This window comes from Callithrix jacchus, chromosome 3 (assembly GCF_049354715.1).
Source record: "Callithrix jacchus isolate 240 chromosome 3, calJac240_pri, whole genome shotgun sequence".
Lineage (NCBI taxonomy): Eukaryota > Metazoa > Chordata > Mammalia > Primates > Cebidae > Callithrix > Callithrix jacchus.
In genome coordinates, this window is record NC_133504.1 from 124,514,460 (window position 1) to 124,528,815 (window position 14,356).

Sequence of the window (14,356 nt, forward strand, 5' to 3'; positions counted from 1 at the left end):
AAACCTTGTAACTTAAAATAGTAAGTGTAAGTTATCTAGATAGTTCACCTCCATAAAAACAAAACAAAAAAAGCCTTCATTCTTTAGAAATGCCAGGTAATGGTTTATAAGTCTGTGCATGAACACTGGTTTGGGGGTTTAAATTAGTATGAAATTGAAAGAAAAAATATGACTGTTCTGCTTAGGAATTCAGAATTGACTTCTAAAGGAATTGCAGTTTGCCAAGAAAAGAAAGGAGAAGGAGGTAAGAAATATATATAAAGAGCTTTAATGAAAACACCTACAATCATCGATTATGTAACATATTCCAGACACTCTTTAGACACAAAATGTAATTTATGATAAGAAGAACTCAATTTTTTATATAGGCAATATTCTAATCGGCTTTGGAGGAAGATGACATAATTTCTGAGAAGACCAAAGAAGATGACAAGGAAAAAATTTAGCACTTGAGTAATTCATCAGAATCTTTATCAAACTCCTAATAATTTTAAGCATGCCTTTTGGGAAACCTACCTGGCACCTTACCTCCTCCTGTAAAGTAAAGATGGCTATTGAGCATGCCAAAATATACTTTTAGCCTAGAACTAATCACTGATTTACATCTACACAATAAAGGAGTAAAGGCAATAGTGATAAATATTAAGTGTGTCAGTTGTATTTTCCAAAGGTGACTACAACAATATCTCCTATACCATGCTCTTCTTACAATGAGACTTTCACAGTCCTCCCATGAAGAGGAAAGATGTATATACTGTCTCCCTAAAATTGATGATGTTTTACTGTGTTTCAACCAACGGAGCATGGCAGAAGTGACTTCTGAGGCTACATCAGAAAAACCAAGCAAATTGTGCTCCATCCACTAGAGTACTCCTTTCTGAAGCCATTGGCCATGTGTAAACAGTCTGACTGACCTCAGGCTACCAGGCTGTAAGAAACACCAAACTAGCCTAACAGAAAGATTACATAGAGAGGCCCTGAATTACACAAGAAGGAAAAAAGATATCGGACTAGTGCCCGGGTGCTTCAATCTTCCAGAGTCCCAGATCCAGACATTGTCTGACTGCAGCCATATGAAAAATCATAAGCCAAACACCCAAAGGAGCCTTTCCTGAATTCCTCACAATAAAATGGTACTTGTCATTTTAAGTCACTAAATTTTGGGGTGTTTTGCTATGCAGCAAAAGTAACTGAAACACTGAACATTTATTATGAAGTAATATCTATGCTAGATCACACTTCTCAAATTTTAATGACCATATAACTTGTCCAGATATATTGTTAATATTAAGTCTATTTAGTGGTCTAGAGGAAAGCTTCAGATTCTGCATTTCCAATAAACTGCCAGATGATGCACATGCTTCTGGTCCACAGTCCACACTTTGCATAGCAAGTTGACATAGGAATAGTATTCGTTTATCTAGAGGCATTCTGTCTTCTTTTCTTCTTAGCAACATTACTAAACAGCTGTTTTCCTAGCAAGTAGACATGTCAGCAGAGTGAGTCTATACAAGAATGGATGACTTCTAGATATTTCATAACTGTACCTGTAATTTGACAAAAACAAAGTTGTATAATTTGGAAATGGAGAACATATGCTGACACTGTTCCTTAAAACTATGCTGAAACATCTAGAATTTCATGATGATGAAGATGAATTAGGACTATACTTGTATGCATTAAATGTTCACTACAGACAGATCACTGTGAGGTAGGCCAGACATTCCTTGAGTGCCCATGAAATGACCAATTGAAGGGGAAGAAAATCACTGATTTAAGCCTTTTGTTTTTATAGAAGGGGTGGTAGGTAGAAAGTTTAATAGTCTAAGCTGAATCGTAAACATGGAGTTGTGCAGCTGATACAGAGGAATTAAATTTAGAAGTATTGGCGGGTGGAGGAGTTTTCAAAAATATCCAGAAGTTCTTTCTTGACTAGGAAAGTTAATACCATTATCCCCTAAGATGTGTCATTCAATGCCACTAAATCTTCAGTCTTTATTTCACCTAATTCATTCCTTGTGTTCCATATAATGCCTGCGCATCAGACCCTGTAATCATATCTCCTACAAGTCTGAAAAATTTGTGAAAATCTTACCCTCCATAGCATATATATATATACCCAACAAAAGATGACATTACAGACAGAAATTGTCTCAATATTCACAAAAAAATGTGTTTTCTCTTCCTATAGACACAAGAAGACTATTTTTCCAACCTGCCTTCTATTGGATTGGAAACATGTAACTGAGTTCTGACTAGCGAAATATGAATGAATGTGCTACACACCACTTCTAGGCTTAACCATTAATTTATTTTCACAGTTCCCTACTCTCAGTCTTTCTGTTTCAGGGACACTGGAAACACATGCTCCAGATAATGTAGCTTCAAGATGGTAACATCTTGGATTCCTGAGTTACTCCTTGTAGAATTGTAAGGAGCTGAGCTGACCTAGACAGACCTAAGCTGCCATGTGTCAGAGTAGGCAATTAGGCAAGAAGCAACTATGATAGTAACAGTGAACCCTTTTTATCACTTATAGGGATAGCATAAGCAAGAGGCTAACCTGAAGAAAATGCTGACTCCTCCTGATCAATTTTTTCCCATGGACCAGCACCAGTCAAGGATTAGCAGGACTAGCATAGACATGGTATCTGACTCACTCTTGAAGGATATTCCAAGAAAAGGATCTTGGGGTTGTATGGACCTTGGGCAAGGGAAAGGGAGAGGGGAAAGGCCTGGGGGTGGAAAAGTCCTGAATATTGAGTTAGGGTGGAGAAAAGTCTCTTCAAGTTTCATTCTTCAGCTCTTTAATAACTAGGTCTCAGCAGAGGCACCTGAGGAAGGCCTCCTATAAAGAAGCCTCCAAATGGAGGCATCTGATCTAGGAATGATGATATGCATAGGAGCAAAGTCAGCCCAGAAAGCCTGAGTCCTCCACTGCAACCCCCTTCAAAGATTGCATTTGCTGCACCAACACTGGTGTGAGGAGGGCAGCTTTGTGACTACCTATTGTTTGGCACGAAAAACAATCACATGTAGATTTTTAGCCAGGAGATTTAGCATGATAGATAAAGAACAGAGAAATGGTTCATGTTTTTGTAACTTCCTTTCATCCCAGTTTCTTAGATAACATATAAATCTTGACTCCTGCAGCTTAACAATCTTCCACGCTTCTTGGGATGCCAATGAGGATAACACTGCAGCAGCCATTGAAGTCCAACCAAATGACAAATTTGCTACTGTAACAATTGAAAAAGAAATGGAATATCTTATGACATAGGCCAAGGATATGTTAAACATACTTGATATGTGTTTCCCCAGTCACACAGAAACTGGAAAACTAAATTACACTAAAGAATGTGGCTAGAGTTTCTGGAGTCAGGGACTCTATCTGTATATGCAACCTTATCAGAAGAATATTTTCTGCGGCTCTCTGGAGACTAGAGCCAGATACAGAATAACGATGCTGTCAGGAAAGACGACAGATTTTGTAAGAAACCTGAAGCACTAACCAAAAAATCAGTAGAGACATCATGTAACAACTAATGTGTATAGAAATCTTGTAAAGTTTCTTTTTGTTTAAAAATAAGAAATCTTTTCTTCTTGGTGAATAAATGAGGTAGTGGCCATAAGAGTTATTTACCAAAAATATTCAGCTCCTCTTTTTCAAGACAAATGGTAGGACTGCATGTTCACATCTCCTCTGAAGTAAAGTATGACAATATGACTTCTGTCATTAATGGTATGTGAATAGAAATGATAGGTTTACTGCTGAGTAGAAGCTTAAGAGACAATGCATGATTTACTATCATCCTCTCCCTCTGCCACAGCAAGCATAGGGCAGGTCTTTATTGGCCTGAGTCCCTTAATGACTATGACTGTAGACCTCCTACCAATCTACATTAGACAGTTGGCATGAGTGAAAAATAAAGCTTTTGTTACATAAGCGAATTCAGATAATTTGTTACCATGCTATAACTTTGTCTATCCTGGGATTATTATTTTTGCTTTTAATAAACCCATAAAGGAAAAAATCATCTGCAAGTTATGGAAGGAGAAAATAGGTCAGACACCAGGAGTGAACCTTATTCATTAGCAGCTGGGCAACACTTAGAAAAGTACGCATATGCTTTGCATGAAACCTCCTCTTCACTCTCACTAAGGCACCCCAAATTTTGTCTCTGAAGGTTCAGTCAAAATGTTTGTATCAACAGAGTGCATATTGTTAAACTTTGGATCCAGTAATCCTGGGCATAGCTCTTTTGAGCAGAAAGCCTTTTGGGTTTGTAAGTCTAAATTCCCACACATTATACAATGACCAGATAGATTTATCATTCCCTATTGTTCACTTTTTTATACAATTGTTCATTGTCATATGGTTGACAACTACTAAAATAAACATAAAATGTTCAGGACAAGGTATTTTTTAAGGAGAACTGTCCACCAAGAAAGATAGGGTAGGTTATTCTCAGGGTTGGGGAAGAGCCCCTATCCCCTACAGCAACACCAAATTTTACAACCATCTATACAAAAAAAATACCTTTATAAGAACCAAAAATCAGATGAGCAATCACAGTACCTCTATTCAACGCCGTATAATGAAATAGGTACTGAAAGGCCAGGAAAAAGTGTTGAATTGCCATAGCCATTCCTTTCCTACCCACCAGCAGTGGCTGCATGGCACTGTATGCTGGGAAGAGTGGGTGTAAAGATTATGAGACTTTGCATTGAACTCGATGATGCTCTGTCACAGTGGAAAACAGAACCAGGATGTTCTTAGCTAATGCTTGCCCATGGAGGGAGCATTTGGACCAGCTAGATACAGGGAAATTGTCCATCTTAGCAGTTGGAACTTGAGTTTCAGGAAGCCTTGCCAGTGAGGGCTGAAGTGCTCTGGGGCCCCACATAAAGTCTAGGCCACAAAGACTACAATTCCTAGGTGAGTCCTAGTGTTGAGCTGGACACAAAGTCAGCTCTCATGAGACTAGAGCCAAATACAGAATAATGGCACTGTCATAAAAGATGACATGCTTTGTAAGAAACTTGAAGCACTAACCAAAAAAGCTACTGAGGCCCACAAACTGCTGAGACACCAGCCAGGGCAGCTAACAGAGTGTTTTCTATCCTCCAATCCCAGGCTTCACAGCTCACAGCTCCAAAAGAGACCTCTTCCTTCCACTTGAGGAGAGGGAAGGGTAAAGTGGACTTTGCCTTGTATCTTGGATACCAATTCAGCTACAATAGGATAGAGCACTGATCAGAGTCATTAAGCCCCATTCCATACCTTGGCTCCTGGATATTTCTAGACACACTCTGGGCCATAGTTAATATGCTGCCCTGAAGAGAAGGACCCAGTCATGGCAGGACTCATCACCTGCTGACTAAAGAGCCCTTGGGCCCTGAATAACCAGCAATAGTACTTAGGTAGTATTCCACTAGCCTTGGGTGAGACTGAAACTTGCTAGTTTCAGGTGAGGCACAGCACACCTCCAGCTGTGGTGGCTATAGAGAGATGCCATATCTGCTTGAGAAAAGCAGAGGGAAAAGTAAAAAGGACTTCATCTTGTACCTTAGGTATCAGGTTGGCCACAGTAGGGTAGTGAACCAGGCAGGCTCTTGAGGTTCCTGATTGCAAGCCCTTGATCTTAAACAGCATTTCTCGACCTTCCCTGGGCCAGAGGGGAGCCTGGAAGAGTGATTCCCAGGCTTGGCAACATTCACCACAAGCTGACTGAAGAATCCTTGGGCTTTAAGTGAACATTGGTGGAATCCTGACGGTACTCTCCATGAGCCTGTGGTGGTGGTGGCCACAGAGTGAGGCTCTCCTGACCATGAAAAGGGGAGGAAATAGTGAGAAGGACTGTGCTACATGATTTGATAGCCAGCTTGACAGAAGTACTGTAGAAAACCAAGTAGATTTTAAAGGTTTTTTTACTCTACTCTTTGGCTCCTAAAGGGCATTTCTGGACCCATCTGGGGTCTGGGGAGCTCACCACCCTGAAGGGAAAAAAAACAAGGTTGTCTGGCTTCACCACCTGTTGACTGTACAGCCCCAGGGCCTTCAGTGAGCAAAAATGGTAGCAAAGTGGTAGTTACAGTGAGCCTAAGGCAAAACCCAGTGCTATGCTCCCTTAAGATCTAAACCAGTGCAGTTCCAGCTATGGTGGCCAAAGGCGTGTTTGTGTCACTCAACCTCAAGTTCCAGGTGTCTCAGCACAGAGAGAGAGAGACTCCATTTGCTTGGGAGAAAGTAAAGGAAAAGGACAAGAGTCTCTGCTTGATAATCCAGAGAATTCTCCTGGATCTTATCCAAAACCACCAAGGTGGTACCTCTAAAAGTCAGTAAGAACCACAGCATCACTGGGCTTGGAGTGCCCCCAATGAAAACAGGGCTTAGATCACAGTACCCAAGTCCTTCCAAATACCTGGAAAGTGTTTCCAAGAAGGATGGGTACAAAGAAGCCCAGACTGCAAAGAATACAATAAATATCTAACTCCTCAATGTTCAGATGCAGACGAACATCTACAAGTGTCAACACTATCTGGGAAAACACGACCTCATCAAATAAACTAAATAAGTCACCAGGGAAAAGTCCTGCGGAAAGAACCATGTGTGATCATTCAAACAAAGAATTTAAAATAGTTGTTTTGAGGAAATTCAAAGAAATTCAAGATAAAACAGAGGAAGGATTCCAAATTCTATCAGATAAATTTAAGATATTTAAATAATTAAAAAGAATCTAGCTTCAGCACCCTAAGACAGTGTGAAAAATAAGAGGCCAGGCATGGTGGCTTATGCCTATAATCCCAGGATTTTGAGCAATCAAGGCAGGCAGACCACTTGAGGTCAGTAGTTCAAGACCAGTGTGGTCAAAATGGGGAAACACATCTCTACCAAAAAATACATAAATTATTCACATATGGTGGTAAACACCTGTAATCCCAGCTATTCAGAAGGCTGAGGTCAGAGAATTGCTTTAACCCAGGAGGCAGAGGTTGCAGTGAGCCAAGATCATGCCACTGCACTCCAGCCTGGGCAACAGAATGAGACCCTGTCTCAAAAAATAAAGATAAAAGATTAAAAACAATCAAGCAAGGCCCAGCACAGTGACTCATGCCTGTAGTCCAAACACTTTGGGAGGCTGAGACAGGCAGATTGCTTGAGCCCAGGAGTTCAAAACCAGCCTGAGCAACATGGCAAAACCCCATCTCTACCAATATATATATATACAAGGTAAAAATTATCTAAGCATGGTGGCATGAGCCTGTAGTCCCAACTACTCAGGAGACTGAGGCGGGAGGATGACTTGAGCTTGGGAGTGGAGATTGCAGAGAGCAGAGATCACACCACTGCACTCCATCCTGGGTGACAGAGATAGATCCTGTCTAAAACTAACAAACATAGAATCAAGCAGAAATTCTGGAGTTGAAAAATGCAAATGACATCAGAGCCTTTTAATAGCAGAATTGATCAAGCAGAAGAAAGACTTAGTGAGCTTGAAGAGAGGCTATTTGAAAATATATAGTCAGAGGAAACAAAAGGAAAAAGAATTAGGAGGAAAGAAGCCTATCTACAAGCACTTAAAAAAATAGCATCAAAAGGGCAAGTTTAAGAATTATTGGCCTTAAAGAGAAGGTAGAGAAAGAGATAAAAGTAGAACATTTATTCAATGGGGTAATAACAGAGAACTTGCCAAACCTAGAGAAAGACATCAATATCCATGCATAAGATAGTTATAGAACACCAAGCAGCTTTAACCTAAAGAAGTCTATGTCAAGTCATTTAATAATCAAACCCCCAAAGGCCAAGGATAAAAAAAGAATCCTTAAAACAGCAAAAGAAAAAAAAAATGCCATACAATGGAACTCTAATACATCTGACAGCAGACTTTTCAGTGGAAACCTTATAGGCCAGGAGAAAGTGGTACCACAGATTTAAAATGCTGAAGGAAAAAAAAAAGTTTTACCCTAGAATAGTAAATTCAGTAAAAATATCCTTCAAACATAAAGGAGGAGTAAAGACTTTTTCATACAAACAAAAGCTGAAAGACTTTATCAACACCCGACCTGTACTACATAAATGCTAAAGGGAATATTTCAACCAGAAGGAAAAGGGCATTAATGAGCAATAAGAAATCATCTAAAGGTACAAACCTCAGTGGTAACAGTAAGTACGCAGAAGAAAACAGAATATTATAACACTGTGATGCATAAATAATTGTTAAGTAGAAAGATTAAATGATAAACAAATCAAAAATGACTATAACAGATTAAGATGGTAGAAAGGAGGCAGGACTAGCTTGCAGCTCCCACTCAGACAGACAGAGTAGCATGTGGAGTTCAATCACATTGTAAACTTATGCTCCAAGAACTATTGCAGGAACATACCAGGAAAGCTGAGAGAATTTAAAATCCATTTAAAGGAACTGGATTACCCTGAAGTCTCCCTGAGACACTGGAAAACTGTGAGTCTGTGCTGAGTCTGTCCTGCAGACTCTGGCAAGCAATGGATGAACAGAGTTCACAGACACAGATAATTTTGCCTGTGAGCAGGAGTAGAGGACCACACAGCTTAACACAGTCAGGAGAAAGTGCGACCAGATAAACTGGAGAGGCTCACATTTATTTAGTACAGATTTAATGACAAAGGACTAGAGCAAACGCCATTTGTGGGTAATTACCACCGTCAACCTCCCAAGTAGGGGGCAGTCTTGTGTGAATGATCAAAGGTTCCTTTCCAGAAAAATAGGTAAAAACTTATCTAGATAAATTCCTTTGCATTCCCTTGTTATCTGCCTGCTGCCATTAGCTCAAGGTAAGAGGATTAGGCTGCCTTCAACCATAACCCTTTCCTGAAGCTTTTGCAAAACCTCCTGGCCTTCCAAGAAGGTTTACGTTCTTTTCTATAATTTTTTCCATCACCCTGACTGATCTCCTACGTCTCCCCCTTTTCCGTTTTTTGCATCAGGTTTTGTTGATTGAAGAATATAGACGTGTGCAGCAACAGGTTCGTCATGCACAGTGATTATAAGTTGTGCTCCAGCTTTGCATCCTACAATTAATTAGTAAATAACATGAGACAACCATGAATATAATCAGTAACATTCTTCTCCAATCAAGGAGGGACCCCAAAGAGTGGGGGCCTATCCAGGAGAGATGTTCTCGCACATCTTTCCATGTGGCTGTTTGTTAGGTGTGTATGATGTTTGGTATTTAGGGATTTGGTGTTTAGAGCTATGGTGTTTAGGGATTCAAGAATTTTAGTTTTAAGTTGCTTCATGTCTGCTATTAAATTATGTAATGTTCCCTAGAGGTGTTGTTTTACTTCATCCCAACTATGTACTGATTGATTCCAAGGTAGAGAGGTGACACAGATATGTTTATGCTCCCACTTGCAGTTCAATTGCTGTCAGAATGACAGTGCATCTTGTAGCTTCCCTACATATTCCAAGGCAGCCTTGAGGACTTGCAGACATGCAAGAATCTTTTGATTTGTACCCTGCTATAGGAGAAGTTCATTAGGAGAACTTGGCCACACATTTCTGTGTGTTCATTAGGAGAACTAGGTCACACGTTTCTGGCCAAGTTATTTACAAACATAGAGGCCACAGCAACACTAGCAATGACTATGGCTGAGACTATAAAGGCTACAAGTGTACTTATGAATCTTTCGTGTCTGACCTGAGACACATTCTAAGATGGCAAGATCAGAGGAAGCTTGCCAATCATGTGTCAAATTGACTGGTAGGAATGCCTCAGAGTGTCTCCTTAGTACCATGACACTAGTAATATTTAAATCAGATATATTGTAATTAGTGATTATTAGTTCACATGTGGTGAACCAAGCCTGTCCCTGCACTTGGGTCACAAACATGGAGTTTTGGGGTGTAACGGAAATATTGGTTCCCATAAGGAAAACATATGAATGGGTAGTGCAAATAAGTCACTGATCTGTGTGATTATGAATAAAGGTCATAGTATAATTGTTACTGGAATTATGATATGTCCCATGTCAGGTGCTAAGATGTCACACATGCCATAAAGTGCCTTGGGGTGGCATGGGCTCTACTTGGTTTCTGGGATACCCCATCGCACCATGGACCCAAATCATAGGGGAATGGGTCATGGCTACAAAACTGTGATTGATGTCACGATGGACATGGACATCAGCATGGTTGCCCTAAAAATGGCTGTGCAGGCTCCAGTCTAAGATGTTATCATTGCCTAACTGGAGGCTACAGGCTTGTCCCTCATGACAGACCTCCAAGCCAAAGTGGAATCCATTACTTTCCCAGCTTCATTCTTTAGCACAGGGAGGAATGTTGGGGAAAGTGGCACTGGTTGTGTTGCCCAGTTTGAGGTTACCTGCTACCAAATATGTTAAGGCATTTCATTTGCCTTAATATAGCCATAATTGTGTTTGTGTGGGTATACGGTAAGGATTAGAACTTTTATAACTTACACGCCATGGGAGGATAGTAGAATGATATGTAGTGTTACCCAGAACCTTAGTCCAATGTGTGCCATTATTGAGAGATCCCACCAGGGGTATGTCAATTCCTCCTAGCAGTCACATTGTTAAAGGCTGGGAAGGGAGTGTCTGCCTAAGTAACAGGTGGGAAAATGGCAGATTTAGAAGATGGGATCAGTAGAGTGTAGCAGGTACAGGTAGCAGGCAAAGTGAGAGAATGTAAAAGGAACAAATTATCTGAAGTGAATGGTGTCTGTGTCCGGAGCGGGATTTGCTCAGCTTTCTGAGTTGTCTTCTTTAGCATCCCCTAGGTAATGTTTGGGGGTTGTGTCATTTGAGGAGGCCACATTGTCCAGGTCTGCAGGTCCTGCAGGGTCATTTCCTTCATTTCTGGTACTGGATTGGGTAAGGTTTGACGGATCATGCTGAATCTGAAGAGGGCCTGAGGGGGTTTGAACACAAGTATATCCTCTTCCCCATGTCAGCAAATTGTTTAGGCCACACATTACTATTCACATCTTTCCATAAAACTGTGGGTTTTATATCTTGAGAGGTTTTAGCAAAGTGGTTTTCTATACCTGATTGAAAGTTGTCATTTAAATTTAAGAAATTAAGGGTAATAAGGCTTGTGCTTGTAGTGTTTCAGAGTCCTCACTCAATTCCCCTTTAGTTTTCTGAACTTATTTTTAAGGGTGGAGTGGGCACATTTTGCTGTGGCCTGTCCTTGGGGGTTATACAGGATGCCTGTGGAATTTTGGATGTACCATGTATGACAAAATTGTTGAAATTGCAAGCTGGCATAAGCTGGACCATTTTCAGTTTTAATTTTTGTGGGCTACCCCATAAACCCAAAAGTTAAAAGAAGATCTTCAATAACACATTGGATGGACTCTCCTAGAGGAGTATGTGTGCTAATTAGGTAAGAATTGGTATCAATGAATACATGTACATATCTTACTTTTCCAAATTCAGGGATGTGTGTAACATCTGTTTGCCATAACTGATTAGGTTCTAGTCCTCCAGTGTTAACACCTGTAGAAGGAAGGGACATGAGCTGGCAATCTGGGCATTGCAGGATGATTTATTTAGCTAGTCTTTGGGTAAGCTGAAATTGTTCAGTTTCTCCAATTTTGGTGGGAAAAAATGATGTGATTTGGGTGGCCTGGTCAAGCAGTGACATCATAACCTGCAGGTTTGCTTCATCATTGCCATAAGCCAGTGGGCCAGGCAGTGAGCTGTGGGCTCAAATATGTGTGATAAAAATAGGATGTGGTTATAGATCTAGCAATTGCTGAAGTTGAAGAAAAAGGGCACACAGGGTGGGCTCAAGAGTGGACATAATGAGGGATGTCTTAAGGTTCTGAAATAAATAAACAATTTGGGTTTTTCTCCCTTTTCACTTTAGGAGGCTTTAATGCCTTAGTTAATATTTTGGCTTTTGTGTTTCAGTCCCCACCAGCTGACATGCTCATATAAGTTCCCCAATTGTAACTGCCTTTCCTCTGATCGCCAGCATTGTTTGCTGGCAGTCGACATTAACATTTTCATAAGCCAACTGCAACAATAAGATATCAGTGGCCTGGGCATGACTAATTTGTCTCTTAATTGCCTGGGTTAGCTGTTTGATAATTTCAACAAATGGCTACTGAGGCCCTTGTCAAACATTTATAAAAGATCCCTGTTGAACTCCACTTTTGGGAATTCAATCCAAAGCCCCAAGAGCACATAGAGATGCTTGTGCATAAGCTTGGGGAAAAAAATTTAATTGTTGTACATTGGCATAGGGACCCCTCCCCAGGTGGTTAGCAGCTATTATGTCTTGCCTGGCCAATTGATTCTGGTTGGTTTGTAGTTCACACAACTCATATTCTGTCTTCCAAAGGAGGTATTGACTGGGTTCTCAAGTTGTTTTAGCTAGTCCCCTGGAGTTATATGGAAGTTGTCTACTATGGCTTCAATTAATCCTTTTTGTAAATGGGTTAGCAGCTCCATTTTCTCTAATGCTTTTCTTATCTCTTTATAAGCATCAAAAGAAATGGGTTCATATACCTGATTGCCTTGTCAATCTTCCATTACTGGGCAAGCCAATACCTCCCCTTCTAATTCCACTTGCCTAAGATAAGGTCCCATAGCTGGAGCGTATCCCTCATCTTTTTACCAATTTATTGGGAAAGGGGACTCAGGCAAAGCCTCTGTTTCCTCTTTGGTATTTTTACCTGGTAATGCCAGGGCTGAGGGAGAAGGAGGAGGCAGTAAAGTAGATGACACTCCCTCTTCCCTTCCCTTTTTAGGTTCTTCTGTGTAGAGCGGGGCCAAAGCAGCTCTCAGGCCCATAATGTTAAAGATGTTACTGGGACCTTTTGCCCGTGTGCATGATCTTATTTAAGATTTTTCCCCACTCACTCCCAGAGCTCTATGTCCAGCATACCTTCTTCCAGGAACCATGGGTTATGGAAAACAACAGTTTGCATTAAGTCCCTTAATTAAGCCTCTGAGACCAAAGCTCTGCTAGCTTTAAGCAGTTATTTCAATACTTTTATGTACTATTTCTGTTGTGCCGCTAACTGTTGTCACATGCCGAAACCCTAGCCTGAACAATTTCCTCAAACTTGGAAATTCCAAGTGGACAACAATGACCTATGGACTTACTGACCGAGCAGTCTCTTCACCTTCATTTTCAAGGGTTCCATCGCAACTCATTGCAGTGTTCCTCACTGGGGGCACCGGCTGCCGAGTCTGGCCCGCAGAATCTGGCTGAGCAACTGATGAACAGAATTTGCAGACACAGGTATTTCGCTTGTGAGTGAGGCTAGGGAACCACATGGCTTAGCACCTCCAACAAGAAAGTGCAGCCCGGACACGGTGGAGCCAATCACATTTATTTAGTATAGAATTTAATGACAAGGGCATAGAGTAAACATCATTTTGGCACCCCGCCCCCCTCCAGTAGAGAATGGTTCTGCCTGCAGATTAGAAAAGGTTGGACACTAGATAAATAAGTAAACAAACTTATCTAGGTAAATTCCTTTGCACTTCCTTGTTCTCTGCCTTCTGCCATTAGCTCAAGGTAAGAATATTAGGCTGCCTACAACCATAACCCTTTCCCAAAGCTTTTGCAAAACCTCCCAGCCTTCCAAGAAGGTTTGCATCTTTCTTATAATTTTTTTCCACCACCCTAACTAATCTCCTACAAGTCTGCTTGCTTTCTTAACAGGGAGGTTCATATTCTTGGGCAAGTTCTCAGCCCTTATTACTGGCTGCCTGGAAATATTACTTGGTGCTGTTGGGAGAGTATGGTGGGAGGAAAACCAGCCTTTAAGATTGCAGGCTGCAAGGGAGTGAGATGAGGCCTGTGACTCCTGGCTTTCCCTCACTTCCCTGGGACCCTGTATGACTCAGCAGAAGCAACCATAATCCCCCTGGGAATATAACTCCACTGGACTAAGAACCACACTCCCATCCCCCACAGCAGCCTCAGCAAGCCCAGCCCAATTACAGACTGAACTCAGACACACCTATCCCTGCCCCCTGCTCACCCTGGTATTCAAATACAAATGTCATAATCTCTTTGGAGCTCTATGGCCCTGCCCACCACCTAAGAAACCTGATTACTTAGCCAGGTGTCGTTTGGGCAAGTTTGTATCCTTCCTATAGGACTGCAGCTGAATGCACTCATGAAAACACCATCTCCTGGCTGGAGGCCAACCAACACAAAACCAGCACACTAAACAAAAACACAAACAAGGACCCTCAGAGAGCCTACTTCACTCTCCTGCTATCTTTGCCAGAGCAGGTGTGATATCCATGTCTGCAAGATCTCAAGATAGATCACACTGCAGGACTCTTTGCAGACACTCCCCAGTACCAGCCCAGAGCCTGGTAGCT

General features: G+C 41.2%; 1 protein-coding gene across 1 annotated transcript in view; it reads right to left on the reverse strand.

Annotated features, from left to right (window-relative positions):
* Window positions 1-254: 254 nt before the first annotated feature.
* AFM (afamin) overlaps window positions 255-14,356 on the reverse strand; it is a 51,922-nt gene continuing 37,820 nt past the window's right edge. Inside the window, exon 15 of the mRNA XM_017970496.4 lies at window positions 255-1,547. The gene's annotated coding sequence lies outside the window, so the exon portion shown is untranslated. The remainder of the gene's footprint in view (window positions 1,548-14,356) is intronic.